Below are 22,848 nucleotides of genomic sequence, written 5' to 3' on the forward strand. Positions count from 1 at the left end.
GCATCCTACACTCTCTCATCTAGCTGATGATGGATTATGCAGAGTGATCTGAAACCATGATTCTAAAAAACACACACAATCAAATCCAAAATGAACTTGCACTACAAATGGATTATGGAAATCTAATATTATTAATTTTGCATGCATGTCTACCAGGACAAATATATGTTTAAGTTGTGATTGTCCTGGTAGACATGCATGCAATTTTACCAATATCAAATTTCCACAATCCATTTGTAGTGCAAGTTCATTTTGGATTTGATTGTGTGTTTTTTAGCATCATGGTTTCAGATCACTTTGCATAATCCATCATCAACTGGATGAGAGAGAGTGCAAGATGCATGCAAAATGTCATATCATACGCAAGGCATGCGAACTATTTTATAGAATGCCTCAAAAAAATTGACAATATGAAGAATATATAATTAGTTATATGATTGAGACAAATCATGTACATTGTATGAAGATAGTCCATGGCTAACAGGGCCCACCAAAAGATAAAACATATGATAAAAAGAATTATTTTCATGTTTTTAACATATGGGGTACACATAACATGACTTATTATTGCACAATTCAACTAAGTTCAATTAATTTCCATAGGGATTGTCCCCCTTTAATGGTGAAAATTTTGCCACATTTCAAGCCTTTTGATTAAATAAAGAAATGGATAGCATGAAAAGTTTAAGTATTGTCAAGCCATTTATTTACTTGATATATAATGTGAATAGAACTATTATGTTGCTCAACAACCACCAAATAAAATTATCATCATGTACCCAAAAAGGGATGGATGGAATGTCAAAATTGACCTCCAACTAACTACTATCACCATCCCTCTATATTATAAGTTATAGTGGTGCTCTAGATTTGCTCTATTCCATCATACACTTACATATCATACACTTTACCATAGTCCATATCAACAAGGTCAGAGAGATCAGTTTCATTTGACTTGTATGTGGAAGACCTTGATGTTGAGAAGTTGTGTGATTCACGTGGAGTGGAAGGTGTTTTGGCCCCTTGGCAGGAAGCCTAATCTCTTTTACCGACTTCTTTATTTTTACTTGGAGAAGCATATTGCTTTGAATTATCCTCATGGCTCCTTGCAGATGATGCCAAGAGTGTCCTTGCTATTATCTTCTGCCATAACATAATGTTCACGAAGTGTTAGAATTGTCTCTAGATGAAAAGAAATTGTAGAGGCTTAATTGACATGTGATCTTAGTTAATGTACTATCTCACAATCAACTGGGCAATCAACTTCCTCAGAGCACTAAAGAGGTTTCAGTCAAAATTTTAAACTATTTAAATTTCAATAGAATTTATTAAAATCAAGAACAATCTATTGGAAAAAAAATCACCTGCCAGAAGGACTATTACTAAGCACAATATAACAGAACTTACATTATAGAAAAAGTTGTGTGAACATTTGCAAGTGATATCATAGCACCCACTTCCAATTACGAAGTCAACACCATACTCACAGCCAGGAGTTGGACACCATTTGGTCTACAAGTACATCCAAACAACAGTTATAAGCAAATTACTTATTTCATACTCTCTACTAACCCCAAAAAATACTTCGGAGATGAAATAAAGATAAATCTATTAATAACAAACACAAGACCACAACGTAGAGAAAGTTCTAAATTGATAAACAATAAAACATTTAGCACAAAAGGAATAGATACTCTAAATTATGTAAACAACCAAGAATAGAAACTCTGTAAATTTTGTCCTTGAGAGGAAAATCATGAATTTAGATAAAAATTTAGTTGCTTTGCTTGTTTGGCTCTGCCAAGATCTCGGAATAATGGTGTATAATAATCATTTGGTTTATCTATTATTAACTGTGTCAATTTTTGCAAGTTGGTACACTTGATATTTGGGAACCTGTTGTATTGACTTTGAAAAGGTCTAGTTATGAGATAAAGGGTAGAGGGCAACGTTGGGTGGTAGTTAGTGAGAAGTATACTTCTAAACTCAATGTATGAACTTTCTAACTAAGCTATTTATGTCATATGCAATATATGAAATTCATGTGTGAAGGCATTTAATAATTACTAGTATTTGATGTTTTCTCTCAATACTGGTGGAAAGTAGACCCTTAATTTGTGGGCCTATAAAAGAACGTATAGATGCGTTGAGGTTGTCATTGTCTTTGCCATTGCTTTTATTGCACCCTTTTATCTTCTTCATGTCATAATTGGTAAGTAAGGGATCTAGTTCTCTTTGCTCTGTTTGCACCACCTTTGAGGCTTAGTCTCCTGCTTTCACCTACTTGAGGTCTCCCATAGAATTATCACCATGTCATTTCCTCTACTCTATCCTCATTCAGTGGCTATTGATCTATAAAATCTGAGGTGCACATACTTGGTATAGTTCAGAGGAAGTATAAAGTATTGTTGATTCGAGATTTTTGTTGGGTTGTTTAAAAAGAACATTTTGATTTTTGAGGATTTAGAATCTAGAGTATGAAATTGTAGGCAGAGGCAGAGTAGGTGCATTTGAAGTTTTCCTAAAGCATATATAATGGAGAACTTAATGGTGCATCCATACATCAAGTATATGTTAAAAATATCAAGTTTAAAAACTCTTATTTTGCAATGAACATTCTCTCAAGTATAACTATGGATCAATTCATATTAAGAGACTTCGTACTAATTTATAGCATAAAGGATAGAAAATGATTTGATGTAATAATATTCTATAATCTATTTTATCATGGCATTCTAATACAACTAGGATTTAAAAAGAAAAAAATGTATGCTAACCTCATCATCTTCATCTCTTCATTTTCTTTCTTTGATCTCTTCTTTTAGTTTCTTCGGTATTTCATTCCATCAGGGTTGTGCCTATATTTCCAATGAACAATTTTCAACGTCATTCACTCAAAATTTCACACATGTGACTCACAATATCAAGTTACAAAACTAAAACTGTAATCAAAATAATAACTTACAAAGGACATCCTAGTATTTTAGAGTTTTCACTCATTTCAAAAAGAATTTTACCAAATTCATCTCAGAACTAAAACAATGGATTCCAAATAAAAATCATAAATAGAAAATGTAACTTACGAAGTTGTATTGACAAGATGCATCACGCGCTACTTGTAAGTATGACATTGTCCAACAAGATCTATAATCACTTCCTGCTTTAGACCCTGCAACAGTCATCACTAGTTTGAGCACATGCCAACCTAATTGAAAAGAAAAAACACATAAAAAAGATTTTATTTTCTTACTATGTAGAGCAATTGATATCAAGGACTTACAAAATAGTCATCCAAGGATTGTGAACCACTTCATTAATTTGAGCATCTCTATATCCCCTACTATAGGTGGACTTGATCTCTGGCAAGCTTATTTTAACTATAATCTCTAGCAGGTAATCTGTAATATATTGCAAGCCTAACATCTTAGCAAAGGACATTTTCATTGTGAAGTAACTAGAAAAAATTTAATCAAAATCAAATTTGACAAAAGAATCCAAATAGGAAAGCTTCTCTGCAAAAAATACGCAAAATTGAACCAAAAGAACTTTCATTATAACTTCAATCAGTCTAAAAGGGACTAATTTATCTTCACATTATTGAAATTTTTTCATATCAAAAGAAGTAGTATGCTAATCATTTCTTTGGTAGTACATATTTTGAGTTTTTTACAGTTGGTAGTTTACTTGGAGTTAAATTTGTTTAGACCTCTCAACAATTTTAATGTCTTAAATTTTTCTAGACCTCTCAACAAATTTTAATGTATAACTCCTTAGAAATCTTCTCCTACATTCTCTTCTTGTTATTCCAAAGCTATGTCAAGTGGAGTTGAAGGAAAATAACCCATATATGCTTCAAAAGGTGACTAATTTTTTGAGAATGACCTGCTTTAAAATAGAAATGTTAAATTTAGGGAAGTGACACACTCCAAGATTGAGGATGCTAATTCTTGTATCCTCTTATGAGTTGCACTGAGTTCATGTTTATCACCTATGCATGGTCATTTATCTGTGTGTGATAGGAAACACTCTTCTTGAGCCTTGTATCCTTGTGGACCAAAATTTCCCAACAAATTTGATGTCTCTACTTCAAACAATAGACTCAGAAAGCCCAAAGTAGACCCTATGCATTAGCAAAGAACATTACTTAGCATCTTTGTTGCTTGATAATCTTTCTTGCAAGGAGATGGCATTCACATTTTGCTAAAATCTAACTACTACCACAAACAAATAATCCTACATTGTCCTGAGATACATGCCTGGGTTCTCCTTCAGCCACTCCATCCTAGGACATCTTGGGAACAGATGTCTAGGAGAATTTAACATTAATTATAGATGCATTTTGACTTGAAATTTCAGAATACAAGTTTGGCATAAGAATTCTCCTGATTCTCTTCTTCTCTATCATTTGCTTCTCCTCATTTATGGCTTCAGTAATGACTACTAGTTTCCTTGCTGTCTCCTTGAGCCTTTTAGGTCTTACTATACTGTTTGTAAAGCTCAGTCCCTACCATTTGGTAACCAAAGCTTTAGAATAAACAACATTCTAACTCATCACATGAACCAGAAGTCAATAGAAAACATTGTGTTGCATACTTACATTAGAATCTTCCATGTGATAGCTCTGAGAGTCCACAACCGTGTGGGCAAGCATGAAATCTGCTATATAAGGCATAATTGTAGCAGTCATTAAGCATACACCATAACCTAGTATAATCTCACTAGGCTTGTAGTTATGTTCGTAATAAGTCCTCTTTGGCATAGAATGCATTGTTGTGAATGTTATTGGCACCAGGTTCTTCAACTTCAACATTCACCTCTACAACCTACATACAAATTTTCAATTATTAATACAACCACCAAAAAGCATCATTGTACAATACATAATGAGAAAATTATTTTATTTTTCCAAAATGTTCCGACTGTGGAAGTCTACCACTAAAATATTGACCCTAAAAAACCTAAATATGCTTGCAACCACTAAAACTATCATTACAAAGTATGAGCCAAAACAAACTAAATTAAATTCTTGCCATCCATTGTCTATCATTTCAACTTTACATTTTTAGGTTTGTAAATTCTCAGTCTTATTGAGAATGCTTGATTCTTATGTCTAAATATCAAAATAGTAGCAACATGAGTGTGAAATCAAAACCTGATAAAAGTTCTAGACTAAACAACATTTGTACCTAATAAAAGTGCCAAAAGAAGTCATATTCATAGTTTGCAATAGTACAGATAAAGGACACTATTAGATGCCTACATCTATGAACTTGTGCTAAGCCTGTCCTCCAATCGTGATGTTTCCAAAGAATCCCATGATCTTCCTCATGCAATCAGACACATTTCTCAATAGTTTCAACTCCTCCAGTGAAATTTGTGAAGTGTGCATCAAAATATTTGATATAACCCAAACAATCACACCCCTAACACAAGCAATATTGTTTGTGATTAAGATTTTTTTGTGCTTATTTGAGAAAACATCTAATTTCTCACACCTGCTATTAAACAAATGCATTTATACAAAATTTAATAATTGGATCCATGTCAACTATCATGTGCACAATATGTCTATTAGCCAAGAACCTTTAAAATCATTTAGAAGGAGCATAGAATTCAAATATGATAGCTAAAGAGTTCTTATCCTCCTACACAAATTAGAGATCGAATCATTTAATAGGAATCATTTAATAGATGGATCCATGTCAATTATTATGTGCACAATATGCCTATTAGCCAAGAACCTCAAACCTTCTTTTAAAAGCATCTGTATGGACAGATTAACATTGTTTTGTGTTACAAAAGACAATTCTATAAAGAAAACTAATCAGTTATTTTAAACTAAACATAGAGAGAGTGTCAGATACGAATCAGGGAGTTCAAAATTTCATATACTTCTAGCAAAACTAGATGTATTGTTTTATAGCTAGAAACACCAAATCCATGTACACATTTGAGTGGTTGCCTCTAATATACCTCCCTTCAGAAACTTGAACAAATCTAGCACTCCAACAAAATAGCTAAATAGTCCTGATAGTCCTAACGACATCCAACATATACATTAAACCTTATGCACAAGATCTACTTGCCTATGGTTATTGTACATGAGTGCTTCTAGAAGGAGTATAAAAACTGTATGAATAGCACAATTCAAACAAAATTATAGGATCTAATAAATTCTTTAAAATCAATCAAAGATAGTTCTGAAATCATATAATTGAGTTAAGAATTTCTTATCCTCCTACCACAATTGGTTGTATTATCTTTATAGCTAGAAACAACAGATCCATGACTATTGTGGCATGCTATCACCTACTATGCCACAAACTAAACCCTCCTTTTGAGTTGAGAATTTCTTATCATCTTGCCACAATTAGTTGCACTATCTTTTAGGTGGAAACACCAAATCCATGACCACTGTAGAGACAAAATTATAGGATCCAAACAATTCTTTAAAATCAATCATAAAGAGAGTTTTGAAATCATATAATTGAGTTAAGAATTTCTTATCCTCCTACAATTAGTTGTATTGTCTTTATAGGTGGAAACAACATATCCATGACCAATGTGGCATACTATCTCCTACTATGCCACAAATTGAACCCTCCTTTAGGAATCTAAACAAATCAAGTACAAAGGAAACAAAATAAGAGTTATAAGAGACAACGATTGCAGCTAAACATTACTTCTAGAATGCTAATAAAAATCTATTAAATATCTTGGACCAAATTAGATATACAAAATCAATCATAGAGGCAACGTTGAAATCAATCAGGGAGTTGAAGAGTTCTTATTCTCTTGTCCAAATTAGAGTTAGTTGTATCATCTTATAGCTGGGAACACCCCAAATCCATCACTATTCTTGTGTGCCATCTCCTATTATGCCACAAACTAAACCCTTCCTTTAGGAACCTAAACCAATCGAGTATAATGGAAACAAAATAGGGAGTTGTAAGAGACAGATTGCACCTAAATATTACTTCTAGCAAGGGAAGTAAAATCTAACACAAATCTAGGACCAAATCAGTCATAAAGGTAGCGTTGAAACTTGAAATCAATTTAGGGAGTTGAGAGCTCTTATCCTCCTGCCCAATTTAGAGATTGGATCATTTAATAACTGGAGCACCATATCCATGTCAACTGTGATGTGCACAATATCTCTATTAACCCAAAACCTCAACCTTCCTTTACTTGCATTTGTATGGATAGATTTACATTATTTTGTATTATAAAAAGGCAATTCTATAAGAAACTAGCATCAAATTTGATCTTTGAAACTAACATAGAGAGAGCATTGAAATCAAATAAGGGAATTGAGAGAATTTCTTATAGTATTGTTTTTATTTCTTTAATTTTTTAACTAATTTTGAAACAAATTCAAAACTTCTTATGCATTATCAGGGGTATAATGCCAAACATTTTTCAAAATTTTCCAGTAATATTTTCCATTTAATGTTCATTATTCATACATAATGGTCGGACATAGGAGTTCTAGTTCACTACCAAAGAAGTTATAATAGCTCTATTTAAATTGATGCAGCTTCACCACTTGGCATTATAAACAATAATTAAGCAAATGCCTAGTGATGAGAGTTTTCTTTGGTAGTGTAAGTATTGCAGCATTAGAGTATAAAAGTGATGCAGAGTGGCAATGGAAGCAACTTCAATGCCTCTTGTACTTCTTTATAGTCTTTATACTTGTCATAAATCAATGGTACTTGTCTCAATTTGTAGTCCTTCTATCCTTCAAGGAATCTACAAGAAATCAATGGTCTTACAATCTCTTAATGGCACTGCAACAAAGAAACTTTGTTTCTTCTTGGTACAATTCCCAACACGCCCCACTTCAATTTTCAAGGGCCCCTTGAAGGTTTCTATGTGCCTTACCCTTGACAAATCTGTATGAACATCAATTCTACCCAAAGAACACTAGACTCATAGATAACTCACTTTCTGTCCACACAAATTGTATCCCAACAATCATAGTGTTAAATATAACACAAGTGTACTCCCAAAGGTCAACACAAACCTTGAATACTCCAAGCCATTGACAAGCTTTACACTATTTAAGACTTTCCTTTGCTAATTCTTTGAAATCACTAACACAACCCCAAACTTCTTGCTGTCCACCTTTGAACCAGACAGCCACCGCTTGATTGTGACAGTCATTACAAAATTGTACCTCACTGATCTATTAGTAACTTTGGAACATTCCAAGTCACTAATCTAACATAAGGAGATGTTTTTGGATTCTCTAAACTTAGTCTTAACAGGGTTCTAAACTCATAGATAGCAAAAACTTCAGACTATATGATGTATGACAGTCATTCCAATCTATGATTCTATTGTTTTTGTTGAAAAGCATAGACTTCCAATCCTTGACCAGACAAAGGATGGTGAATCAATGTATTTTTAAACACTTGATAGTCTTCCCCAACATCTAACATCTAAACTTACTCCAGCATAATGAAAGTGTTCAATGTACATGCAATCCTAGCAGGCCTATCTAGGCTTGATTGCAAAGAAACCCTACCAAAATGGGTACATAAGCCAAAATGTTAATGTTAGGAATGTCTTACAATTGCCTCATGACTTGAACTATCCACCTTGATTGATTGAATCCATTCATTTGGTCTGTGAGTTCCATTTGAACTGTTCCTAGGCCAAACTCACCTGGCTGCTTGTCCTAGGGCATGGGTTTAAAAATAGTAAACCAGATCCTACGAGTCTCTCCTTCGAAAATCCCTAAATAGACTCATCAAACTATACAACACCAGCGTTTCAAGAAATTTGGTTGTTTATTGTAATAGATCCACGCCCATTTGCATGAAACCCCGGATTGGTGAGGGTTTCTGACTTAGTCGAAGTGAAACAACAAGATCTCACTCCAAACTGAACCAAATTCCTTCAAACTTGTTGCATTCGAAAGAAGACTCAGAGCACTATTGGTTCATATGAATTTTAGACCTGTGCCAATCCATACAAGTATGGAAAGGTTGTCTGCAACAACAAAATTAGAGAGAAAATAGAGAAAATTTTATTGATATCAAAATAACTCGTACAAAATGATTTAACTCTACCTTGTGATAGGTTCACCAATTGTTTTAAAGACTTCCTGCTTGATCCAACTACTTTGGATCGCAGGAACAGTTGAATTTTCTAACTAGATTCAGTTTTGCCATTTGACAACTTTTTGTAAAGTTGTCAAGATGTTGCATTACAACATTTTTTCCAACATTAAAACATTTTGAAGCAACTATGTAAGAAAATGTGCTCTTATTGACCAAAATTGAGAGTAACTCCTAGCCTATACTCCTAAAATGTAGATATGCATAATCAAAGACCTAGATGCCATTGGCATGAACCTAAGCCTAAGGGTCCTATGGGTGAAAATCCATTGGTTTATAAAACACCAAATGGCCTAACACCTTTACAAGTGGACCAAAAATCACTAACATGACCTAAACCTACCATAAAGCATTGAACTTCATTTAGATGACCCCCTTGACACAAGGGTGCCCTACACCAACAAGCTCATACCATTGTTTGAAAGATCACTTATGTGTCATCCCAAGAGACAAAATAAAATCTTGTTGAGGGCCAGATGGCAAAGGGCTGCCACAATATCTCTAATAAACTTGTACAAGCTAGCACTTACAAATCTATAACAAACAATATTTGAATCCCACTTGTAGGAGACATATTGATTTGAAATATACAAATTTATCTTCCCACGTAGTATTCAGTTGGTCCTAACTGTAGCAGATAAGCTATGCAAGTTTTTCACCTTGGGAAAGTATTGTTATGCATTTGATATTAAGGAAAATATAGCATAGCATGACAGTTATCAATATAATCATTGCTTTCAAGGGTCCCTTAGAGAAAAATCTTCTTTTGCTGGATGAACACTTTTAGTCAAAATATCACTAAATCACCCTAATTGAGGTTGGTATGCACCAATCTAATATAGTAATTGCTCTCTTTTGTTCAGGGCAGAGTTCATATAATGATCACAAATATTGTGTTGATTTTAAAGACACGCACATTTACAATATCACTTTTCTCATTTGATGGATTTGCTACTTCATGATGGCTCCACTCATAGAAGAGATACAAGTTCTGAGGATGGAAAATTATGGAGATTGTTAAGAAAAATAGTACATAAATGGGAGAAAGCAGGGGAATTTGATAATGGAAGTTGGAATTTCTCCAGCATTAAGGATTATGGTTGGAGATGTGTGTTCCACAACATAACAAATAAGGATATAAAATTGTCCAGGTTGTTACAAATAGTTTAAAGACCCCATGTGATTTTGCAAGATGCAGAGATAAATCTTGTCAATACAAATATAGCATTAAGCATGAACATAAATTGCATGTGGCAAATCAGCAACCAATGTGAAATCACCATCATAGCTTTTTAAGCTTTTGAAGATAAATTTTGAGCCTTGGTCTAGATACTATTTAAAAGCTATCCAAGTGGTTGACAGTAAAATCTCGTAAGCTACCCCTATTTTCCCAATTCCTCTTGAAACTTGCCACTTGATGTTCTCCTCTTAATGGTGATATTGTTGGGAACATTATAGCCACTTCCAAACAAAGGAAATACAATAAATTAATAATTTCTGAGCCACGTGTCACAGAATGAATTCACATGTATAAAAAAGATGATGTTGGAGGATGGGAACCGAGTCAAAAAGTATCTCAATAAAGATATCTTCTCTTCGGAGTAAATTCTCTACCCAAGCCTCTATCAAATCTTTTTAAGTTGGATAACTTCAACCATTACCATTTTCCTTACAGTTACAGATACAATGGATGTTATGGAAAACAATTAGTATTCTAATAGTAGTAAAAACAATAACCAATTTAAACACTTTGTAACAATAACCAATAAGTATGTATAAATCTTTAAATAAGCCCAATTTCAGTGGATAAACCTGAACCAGTAGATTTGAACTCAAAAAATCAATTAGAATTACAATTTTCCCAATCATACAAAATTGGACACACTAAAAAGCATCATAAAAATAAGTTATGATAAAATGAAATTAGACTCATTATAAGCCCTAAATAAAGATAGCACTGAATTTCAAAATGCATTTATGTATCAATCATACCACTCTAATTCACAACTATAGTGAAAAATACCTGTGAATTCATAGCAATTTTTAGATTCACAAAAAAGTACCAGCTATCATAAAAATAATGCAATAACTATAATTTCCATAAATATATTAGGAACTGTTAAGCAATTAGATATCAATTATTTGGAAACTTGCAGTAATCAAGAATCTTACAAGTAGTGAGTTAATTTTACAACCAAGAAATTTGCACATTAACTCACCTAGCTCGGTTTTGGTGAACTTTTGGCAACTTTTGACTTGAAAAATCATGGTATGTCTTGCAATTTTTTATTGAGTGATATTTCAAACTATAGATGGAACAAAAAAAGTAAAATAATAATTTCACTGTCAATCATTTAGAGCCCATCAAAGAAGCTCAATAAACATACTCTTTAATAGATTGTTATAATATGAATCTTCCATAAAGCCTGTCTTCCAGAAGTTTTGATATAATTTGAAACATGATCCATAGGTTACATTCTTCACATATTGCAAACAAATAACAAACTGGAAAACCCATGATATGACTAAAACATTGCTTCTCAATTGCTACCACAGTACTATTCTATACTTATTTTCTTTGTACAAAAATGAAAACCTCTAATATCTAGCATCAGAAAAAGAACATAGGAAAGATGAGTATCAAAATCTAAGAGATACCCAATCCAAAAATTCATGTTTGACAGAATGAACAAAGAGATTGAAAATACCAATCATGTCAGATCATGCGGGCCAATAACAGTGGTGAAAATGATAACAATGTATCCTGTGGAAATCAAATGTGGATCCTATAACAATGGAACAAAATAGTTAAAAGCAAAGAGTATCTTCCAACCAAAATATATAGCAAATGGAAACACCTCAAAGTTTAATAGTATGTCTTTATATTTCTAGTTTTAAAAAAGCAAAGGAGGATCAATGTATCTTAGCTTCAACTAACCTTATGTCCAGCTAAAATAAAAAAGTACTAACTAAAATAATTATGATAATTAAGCCATTTAATAGATTAAAAATATATACATAAAAAGAATTCAAATATAGGCCTTCATATTATTACATAGTGAAAATGATATGGCCAAAAACACTTTTTAGGATTTCAGCAAAATACCTTTTACTATATTGAGTCTTTAACCCAGGCTTTGCATCAGATATCCAGGAAAATGACCTGGGACTGGTAGCCTTAGAATCATTTTGCAATAACTTGGACTTAAGGTCATCAGGAAGTGCCTATCAAAACACACAATACATAAGTACAAAATATAACTTGAATGAAAACTTGGTGACTTGTTTGGTGTATAAAAATATGATATGAATCTTTGTGACTCAATCCCTACCATTATTTCAGCTATTAACCTCTCAAGCTGTATTTGCTCAATATAGGAGTGACGAATATATGACCCATCAAGGCCCAGTTTCCAAGCAACCTCTGCAACTAAGGACATATCCTTACCCTAGACTTGATGACGAATTCTCAATAATTCAAATAAACAATTTTCAAAACATTAGAAAGACAACAGTACCTCCCAAATGAATGCCTTTTATAGCCCAAAAAGTCTTGAAATGTGTTGAATACCTATATGTACTTCTATTGTAATTGTTCAAGATTATGAACTTTCACTGTCACCCTATCATTTGTGAATATATGACTTGTTCGCTTCAATGATGAATTTTTTGTCTATCCTAGGGCCATCAAGCCTCCAAGAAGATGGACACTAACTTCAAATGTTATCCTTGGAGATATGTTAAATGGATGATCTGTAACCCATTCCTACTATCACCATGAAATTCTATCATTTCAAAAAAGTAAAGTGCACCAAATACCAATGACATAGAAACTACTTTTAGTTTGAAATGAAGACTTTCACTATCTCAAAGACAACTTCTCGGATAAAGAAATGGGTCTTTCACTTTTACTAAGAAAGAAATGGGTCTTTCTTAAAGATATTTGCAACTACAAACATAAAATTTACATATCAGATTTTGTGACTCAAAAAATATATCAGATCCTATTATAAACTGAGGTGAGGGATAGAGTCATAATTACCTCAAACATAAGGTTGTATTTTCCCTCTCTACTTCGCATCCTTAGGTAAGATTGGCATTTATCTGCATCTTCCCCAAGGGGAAAAAGATAGATGTCATAAGTTTCTTTAGTTTTTCCAAGATCTTCTATGCACAAAACTTCCCTAATTTGGTCCTCTGTAATAATGTGACTAGACTGCAAAAAAAGTAGTAGGTACATGTATCAGGAAACTAAAGTGTCTAACTACAATTATCCATTGAGATACTTAGCTAAATTATTATTTGCGTCAGATCATAAGATGTTATATTATAATACCTTCAAAATGTAAGTTGGGGTTTGAAACCCAGAAAAAGGATTAAATTTAATGATAATTTTAATATGTGCAGTCTCTTGTTGAGGTTCAATATGCACCTTATACATTGGATAAACCTACAAAATCCATTCTCACATTTAATTAAACGTTTTAAAAATATCATTTGTAAATGCCTCTCATTAGAGAACATAAAGACAAATATCTATAGATAACAATCCAAACTATAGTTCTTGACAACAGACACCAAACAGCTTTGTTCTTGGGCATATCACCATTTAAAATACATAAGATCCTGCCAGCAATGCAAATTAAATTTTGAAGATTGTTCCCTTGATTCTTTATTCCAATGATCAATCAATAATAACAATATACAAAAGACAAAGGCAGAAAATAACCCATGCTTACAAAAGGAATTCTCAGAAGTAATATAAACTTTAGGAGTGAACTCCATATCTTGGTTCCAGTCACACAAAGCAATGGGTTTTAGACCAGAGGCTAATGGATTTTTCAGCAATAATCTAAATTCAGAAAGGAAGTTTTGAATCCACAATTAGTAGCAATACATGCTTAAAAGACATCACTTGAATCCTGGATAAATGAGGAGTTTCATGGAAGAAATCTTCAACTAAAGTATGACATTCATGATCTATTATACATTGAATAGGCCAACAAAAATTGTGCATCCATGTCTCACTTCCTCATTCAATAGGGTTTTGTTAAAATGATTTTCTGCTCTACTGTAATTATCATATTATATATTTGTTAAAATTAAGTATGTTTTTTAAAGAGGAAAGTAAAATAAAATTACAAATTATCTGAGATGTGTGTTGGTATTGAGCTTCAAGGGAAAAGTGTACACTAAACCATCTATGGGGAGAAAAAACAAATGCAGGTGTGGTCTGAGACCAAACAAAAGCATTTTGACAGCAAAGTTTGATTAATCACAAAGGTAGAATTTATGACAGTTGTTTTTTCAAATATTTTAATAGGTCTAAGTCAAAGATATGCCAAGAATTATTATTGGTAGTTTTTTAATGCCAATTAGAATTGAGCATGTTTGTCCTACATTTGGTATGTGCACCTACCCACAATACTACACAAAGGAGATTTAAGCATGACAGGACATAGTAAAGTTATCAATATGCTATAGTCATTGACTATGGAAAACTAGAGATAGTGATGTTTTGATTCTTAAAAGATATAACAATAGAATATATGTCTCCTTTAAGTAAAAATAGGCTAGCTATGTGCACATGCATGTCCTATAGTAAAAGATGCAAACTTATGATTAGATACAATGTGTAAGCTCAAATACTCGAAAGACAGGCAAGTAGCAACCATATGACACATGCATAAGCAAACTAAATATGTAAAAATCATGTCCCTATAATTCATCTTGTGTAATGGCCCTTAAACAATGAGCCAACAATGAGGAGATTATTCTCAACTTGCTATATAGGTATGTTGGTTCCCAAAAGGAACTTCCTCACCAAACTTTATAAGGAAAAATCAACATACCATTTCTGATATTTGAGAAATGATCTCTACAGGTTCCTGACCACAACGGTCAATATCCCTAAGAACCCACTTGTAAGATCAAAGTGAACACCTCCAGTGATAGACACACAAAGATCCAATAATGATCATAATTGTTAATTTAGAGCATGGATACCCTCAATAATAACAATCTTAGATGATGGAACTTCAACATCCCTAGAAAATAATTCACATAAAATGTTAGCCAACTCTAAACTTCAGTTCAAGCAATTCCTAGAAAGCATTTAATATTTCTTGCAAAGCATTCAAAATTCAAAACTATTATATTACAACATGTGACAATTACAATTAATAATTTTAATGCAAACTAAAAGTAAAACCTATAGCCAGTGCGACAGCTGAGCTTAAAATCATATACAAGAATTTTTACAAGTTTCCCATCTTTTAAATCCCTTATGTTCTGAAGAAGAGTACCATAATTGGTTAGTGATGGATCTGCCAATAAAAATACAAGGAGAAATCTTAACAATATGATTGAGACTAAATTTTTTTTTCTCAGTAAAAGATGCAAACATCCATCTTTACCCACCAATAAAATAGGCTTGTGCATGAAGAATTGATAGTATTTAGAGAAAGGTCAATGGAATCCAAAAGTACATAGGAGGAAAAATATAACAATATAGCTAGTCAACTTTTTCTCATTAAATTTGGATGTGCAAAAAGATAAGAATGTATTGTATCTACGCATGTTTTGTATCCAAAATTATCTGAGAATTGATTAGAACATTCATATTGAGATTTGAATCTTAATTCCCAGCAACAAAAATTAGAGAAAGAATTCAAAATTTTCCAAATAAAAAATTTAGTGTCTTTCATGTCTATTTGGGGAATGAGAACAGACTATTAGCTTCAGCTAGATAACATTAAAGCAAAGCAAAAGCATGCTGTAATGAAATAACTGGACAGTTGAATTCAAATAATATCACCCATGATTATGGATGTGTTTTTGTTAGCTCTTTTCAAACTGCAAAGCACATTACTCAAAGAGATTTCTAGCAAAGAATTTGCAACAAATTAAGAGAATGATTCTGACCATCCGATTAGTATAGAAATTCCCCTATAGTTTTCAGGTCTTATCTTCAAAAATTGACATAATTAAATAAAGAAGAACAAATAACTCTCAGAGAATACTAAATAATCTTTTCACTTTTTATTTCATCAAATTGTCTCAATTTCTTTATTGCGCTAAAACCAATGTCCACAAAAAGTATTAAAATTTTGAAGAAATTTTTTTATTTCTATATGGCACATTCTTAATGATCTTTACCGTTATTATCTATCTTAATTCATGGCACCTTAGGCAAACCACCAGTATTCCCTAACATGTACTTGACCTTTCTTTAGGAAATTACAATAGCTCAAGGACTTAAGATAAAAGCCAAGACTACCACATTCTGGTCTCCCTTAAGGAAGAAACAAAATTGGGATTAAAAACATATACAAGATTCTCTTTAAATGGTCCAAATGGTTGTAAATAGTTGTAATGTAATGTTAAGAAGTTGCATTCATAAAGAAAGGGTCCTCCACTATTTGATTTATGAAAGAGATTCAAGACTAAGATCTCCAGAAAATGGCTTGACCATCATATATGTCCAATAAATTAGAATAAAAAAATTAAGGAACTAATAACAAAAGACAAAAACTTCAAAAATTCTTGAGCCCTAAATATGACACTATCAACTCTAGGAGAGAAGTTGATAATTTATGTTATAAGCCCCAAAATGATGGTGTGCAGGTCAACAAGCAAGATGATGACAACAAAAACTACTCTCCATTGTGATATTGCCATCAAGATTCAACTGTGTAGTTTGAGTCCAACTCGTTGACCCATGTTTCATGAGTAGTGATTCACATGAACCAATCTCTCATAAGATTGAATGGAATATTTACCACTCATTGGATCTAGGTGATGCTCACAAAGATGAAGCACTAGGACTTCGTGAGACTGATTTTTCCATGATGTTGTATTTTTAGTTAAACTCACTACAAACATTAAATACTACATTATTTTCCATTTAGATTTGGATATAGATGTCACCATGGTAAGAATATCAGTTTTCCAATTGCTCTTAGTTCTATGAAATGTTTTAACTATAGACCAATGTAGGATACCCTAAATTGCATGCAACCTTTGTCCTTATCCAGTTGCTAACCTTTGGAAAGCACTTCTGCATATATATTAAAGCTTGTCTATTTGGCTAGCAACAATCTAATATAAGATTTTGAAGTAAATATTCATTCTCTCTTCAGATTTAGAATCTCAATATTTTAACCCCAATGGAAAAAATTGCTAAAATAGAACCTAAATTATGCTTTGTTGTTTCCTAGAGATCATTCTTAGCAAAGTGAAACACTGGCAAGCCATCTAGTGACAATCTTGGATCTACAGAGTCATATGCCAGAATGCTAAGAAAAAAGTAGCTAGCTTATTCCACTAAGGCCTCAATTTAGAGACAAATAATAGTACTAAAGCTTTAGCCATGTGGCAGGGTCTTATAAAGGCTTACACCCATCAAATTTCTATGGTTTTTACTGAGCAAACTCCTAATTCTTGCAAGAATCTATTCAGGATGTCATTTGAAAGATGGGAAACTCAAATGCTAGAAGATCATCTTCATATTCTCAACCAATTTCACAAATATATAGGTGTTGTTTTCACAATGTGCTAAATTATGTGATGATTTATTGGGATTCAACTGCATAGTTTCAACTAATCTTTATGAGTTGGATCACTTCATGGGTAAGCATCCTATCCTAGGAAATTCCAGTGGGTCACCCTTGTGAGCATCAACCAGATGCAGTGAGTGCTGAAAGATGATTCAAAGAATTGTTTGGCAACCTCTGCTCTTACAAACTTGCCACCATAACAAAAATTGTTATGATAAAGAGGAATTGGACCAGCATAAAAATCCTAGACCAATCCTTCTTCCCATCCCCAATCCAATAGACCTACAAACCCTAAAGCTCAATAATCTTCTGAAGATATTTCTATAATGAAGATCCCATGAGCTCTACCATAATCAAGCCCCCTGGGATTTCTCCTTACTCTCCTCCAGCTATGGCCCATCCTACTATTATTTCCCTTTAAAGATTATCAAATTTTCAAAAAGAAGGTAAGTATCTACAAGGAGGTTATACTAATCAAGAAATGGCAAAGCATTTCCTTGACTTCCATGGTTGCAGTAAGTTACAAAGCACTCATGCTTACTGCTTGGTAATCTTGAGGATTCACTAATTAAGGTTGCTATTTAAGTTTGGGAGGTATCTCATAAGTGGGGCACATATTTCAAGCCAAAACCTTCATGTCCATGTTATCACCAACTATTTAAATGATGACAAGTCCACAACAAGGGGCCATGCTTGGAAGCTAATGTTGAAGAGAAACCACTAGCAGCAATTAGAATTTACAAGGCATGCAGGTTCAACCATACTAAGCGTACTATTCCAATTTCTTGAGATTTCTATGCTAGCTCCTATGAATTTTGCTACTATAAAAAGGGTGTGTCCTCAATAGTAATGAGTCTAGTAGGCATTTCTATGATGATATTCTAAGTTATGAGAGCTTGTTGAAGTTGAAAATAGTTAGTCCATTTATTAAGTTATAGTTTCTCTTGAATGGAAAAATAATTAGCATTTTAGTATTGTTATAATCAACAAGAAAAGAAGAAATAAACACATCATTCTCAAATTTGATATTTTAAATCTTTAGAAGGCAGTATAACTTATACCCTAAGTAAAGTTCAAGGTTATCCATTATCTCACCAACTTTTAACAGGGGATTGAAATGATTGTAGAAGATGAAATGATTGAAATGCTTCATCCTACATTGCTTAGTTCTTCTTTTATGAATAATGTGCAATGAGAAGACTTTGTGATTATTGGTTCTCTTCCATTTCATCATTTTGAAGCTCTATACGATCCTTCAATTCTGTTGTTATTTTTCCTGTAAGAGGGTTGCACTGAATCCAAGCAGAGATCTCACCAAGCTGCAGAGGGCGTTTGTACAGTGGACTCATAGATAAGGAGGTTATGTAGAGAATGCCTCAAAATAATAATTGGAAAACTACTAACAAGAGGCAGCAATTTAGATAATTTACAGTCTCTCAGATGGAGTGGAAAAGTGGCAGAGGAAGTAGAGACGGTAACAAACAGGAAATGATATCGCACGCGAGAAATGTTTTTATTTTTAATATCTAAACCCCGTGTTGGTCAAAATTTTGACCAACACATTTGTACCAACATGTGTTGGTCAAAATTTCGACCAACACAGGGCTTAGAGGTTTTTTAAAAAAAAATTGCCTTCTACATTCCAACCAACCTAAACTTTTTTAGTTCATGGCCAAAAATTTGGGTAGAAAAATGAGGTCAAATGCAGTAGTGTAGCTTGAGATAGCATCAATGTTATGTTCTTCCTATCTCTACAAATATTCATACCAAGGACTTGTTTTGTTACCCCCAAATCCTTCATAGAAAATGTATGTGCTAACTAGAATTTCAGCCTCTTAATATGATCCATGTTAGACCTAGCTACAAGCATATCATCAACATATAAACATAAAATAATGTAGCTGTCATTATCCAACCTCTTAAAATAAACACAATAATCTGAATGACACCTATTGTATCCATGCTCATGCATAAAATTTTCAAATTTTAGATACCATTTCCGAGGTGCTTGCTTTAAGCCATATAAACTTTTTTTTAATTTGCACACTAAGTTCTTCTTACCTTTGACCTCAAATCCCCATGGTTGAGTCATATATATCTCTTCATCCAAATCACCACGAAGGAAGGTTGTTTTAACATCAAGCTACTCTAAATGCAAATCTTCAGTAGCCACAAGACTTAAAATAGTATGGATAGAAGTCATCTTAACAACAGAAGAAAATATCTCATCAAAATCAATGCCCTTTTTCTGTGCAAATCCCTTTACAACTAACTTGGCTTTAAATCTTTTCTTACCTCCTTCCTCTTCTTTCAACATGTAAACCCACTTATTTTGTAAAGCTCTTTTACTTGCAGGAAACTTGGATAAATCCAATGTCTTATTCTTCAGCAAAGAGTTCGTTTTGTCTTTCATTGTAGACTCCCACTAAATCTTAGTATCCACCTGCATAGCTTCATCATAACATTCAGGTTCACCAGCATCTGTTAATAAAATAGAATACAAAGAGGGAGAAAATCTTTCTCGAGGTCTAATTTGCCTTGTTGACCATCTAACATGCACTAATGTGTGTGGTATTTGTTGTTGCAGTTGTTGCACATCATGAGAAATGACTGGAATATCATCTTGTGGAGTATCATCCAGCACTACATAATCATCTTCTTTCTTCTCATGTTGCTACAATAGATCTTTGTACAACACTTTCTTATTAAATATGACATCTCTACTTCTTACAATTTTTTGATTTTCAAAATCCCAAAGCCTATAACAAAATTCATTAATGCCATATCCAAAAAATACACATTTCTTTGACTTAGCTTCTAGCTTGGTTCTGTTTTCAAAATCTATGTGAGCAAATGCTTCATAACCAAAGGTTTTGAGAAAAGAATAACTCACCTTCTTACCAGTCCATGCTTCATCTAGAATGCCACAACCCAAAGGAGTAGAGGGACCTCTACTAATCAAATATATAGAAGTATTGATAGCCTCCACCCACATGTGTAAGGGCAACCTAGCATGTAACCTCATGTTGCTTGTGCGCTCCATTATAGTCCTATTCATGCGTATAGCCACTCCATTTTCCTGTAGAGTCCTTGGAATGATTTTTTGTCTACAAATACCATTAGTGGAGCAATAATCTTCAAATTCATGACTGCAATACTCACCACCATTATCAAATCTAAGACATTTTAATTTCTTACCAATCTCATTTTCAACCAAGCATTTCCATTTCTCAAAAGTTTGAAATACATCAAATTTATGTCTAAGGAAATAAACTCATACCTTTCTTTTTGCATCATCAATAAATGTAGCATAATAATGAGAGCCTCCAAGGGAGGATACCTGAGCCGATCCCCATACATTGATATGCACAAGCTATAATTTCTCCTTTTTTTTTTCTTCCCAGTCTTCACAAAACTCACTCTCTTTTGTTTTCCATACACACAACTTTCATAGAAATCCATATTAACACATTTCAAACCTGGTAAAACATTCTTTGAATGAAGTACTTTCATACCTTTCTCACTCATGTTCCCAAGTCAATTGTGCAACACTGTATCATAATTTATAGTAGCTATTTGTTCTCCCTACTCAACCGCAACAATTATTCTTGAACATTCATTTTTCTCTAAAAGGATTAAAGTAGAAGGAAAATATGACTTGTACAAAGATATAAGGTGCCTACTTTCACACCTTTGGCTACTACAAGGGAGCCTTTTGAAACCTTCCAATTTTTATCATTAAAATTAACTACACAACCCTCATTAGCGAGTTGCCCTACTAAAATTAAATTCCTACTTAGCCTTGGAACATGTCTAAGCTCATGTAGTAGCCAATGATTCTCATTCTGAAACTTAATCTTAACTTTTCCCTTTCCAACAACCTGACAGGATTCATTATCCTACAAGCCCAAAATCCCCTTGGACATAATCAATAAAATAACCTCTATGAGGTGTAGCATGAAATGAAGCACCATAACTAAAACCAATGAATCATCAACACTTTCTAAAGATAGAAGAAAAGCATCCTCTTCAGATTTATTACTTACCACATTCACCTCATTGTCTCCATGTAGTTTATCTCCTTCATTTTTCTTTCGACTCCAACAATCTTTCTTTTTATGCCCTGGTTTTCCACAGTACCAGCAGTCATTCAATCCTCTCAATTGAGACCTCCTCCCCTTTGACTTTCCTCTTGATTTCCCATGATTTCTAGAATTATTTTCTCTCTCAGTCATTCTGCCTCAACTTTGTGTGTTCAAAGCAGTTCCTGGTATAGATCCTCCTGAGGATTTCCTACAAGTTTCCTCGCTTAAAATAGCACCAATCACATCATCATATTTTAGGGTACTAGATCCAAGAACAAAATTACTCACAACCATTACCAAGCCACTCCAGCTTTCAAGCAAAGAATACAAAATCAAGAGAGCCCTAATTTCTTCATCAAAATTGATACCCATAGAAGATAACTAACTAGTAATAGTATTAAACTCATTTAAATGATCTGCAACAAATCCACCTTCTGCCATTTTCATATTAAATAAATGCTTTATGAGAAATACCTTGTTTGACGCGAAGGGCATTTCATACAATGTCACTAGGGTTTTCATCAAGTCTTCTGTTGTCTTTGCTTTTATAATATTAAATGTCACTGATGGCGCTAGGCATAATCGAATGCTTCCAAGTTCCTTTCTATCTAAAAGATCCCATTCTTCATTTGACATAGATCCTTGATTCTTGGTTTTTCCTTCCAATGACTTCCATAAATCCTTTTGATAAAGATAGTCTTCCATTTGCATCTTCCATAACTAAAAGTTCTACCCATTAAACTTATCAACCCTCAACTTACCCTCATCTGCCATTGCTCCCACTTGACCATGAGACTCCCACTCAACCATGAGACTCCCACTCAACCGTGAGAGTTTCTTATAGAAGATAACTAAAAGAACAACCTCACTTTGATACAACTTTTTTGGGTTAAACCACGAACAGAAATAACAATTACATGCAAATATAACCAATAACAAAAAATAATAGATCACATAGAATAAAACACAAAGCACCAAGATTTAACATGGTTCATCCAATCTTTAGGCTACGTCCACCAACCAACAAGTCTGATATTATTACAATCTAGTGATTACAACCTGATTACAATCTGTAACCCC

At 33.3% G+C, this 22,848-nt stretch overlaps 1 pseudogene; it reads right to left on the bottom strand.

Moving 5' to 3' along the window:
• Positions 1-22,848, bottom strand: part of LOC149557421 (inorganic pyrophosphatase TTM1-like) — a 117,801-nt pseudogene that overhangs the window by 17,314 nt on the left and 77,639 nt on the right.

Source organism: Cupressus sempervirens, chromosome 5, assembly GCF_028749045.1.
Source record: "Cupressus sempervirens isolate cs-2001-9-10 chromosome 5, ASM2874904v1, whole genome shotgun sequence".
Lineage (NCBI taxonomy): Eukaryota > Viridiplantae > Streptophyta > Pinopsida > Cupressales > Cupressaceae > Cupressus > Cupressus sempervirens.